This window comes from Arachis duranensis, chromosome 4, assembly GCF_000817695.3.
Source record: "Arachis duranensis cultivar V14167 chromosome 4, aradu.V14167.gnm2.J7QH, whole genome shotgun sequence".
Classification (NCBI taxonomy): domain Eukaryota; kingdom Viridiplantae; phylum Streptophyta; class Magnoliopsida; order Fabales; family Fabaceae; genus Arachis; species Arachis duranensis.
In genome coordinates, this window is record NC_029775.3 from 60,930,005 (window position 1) to 60,930,278 (window position 274).

Below are 274 nucleotides of genomic sequence, written 5' to 3' on the forward strand. Positions count from 1 at the left end.
CAAACCGAATCGCAGTTAAGTTAAACAATTGGATCGGATGACTTTTCTCTTAAAAACCGAATCAAACCGCCAAGACCCAACTCTTCGCTAAAAGCCAAGCGTTCACAATAAATATATTTATAACAAGCCGCATGAAATAGTCCGACTTATTTTGGGGACTGCACATCAACTGTGGTGATTGGAGACGCGGTTGTTGGTTATAGACAGGAAAGGTAAAAAAGAAAGTTTCGAAAGCTGCTTTTTCTTTCGCAAACCGAAGTGTTCATCACTCATT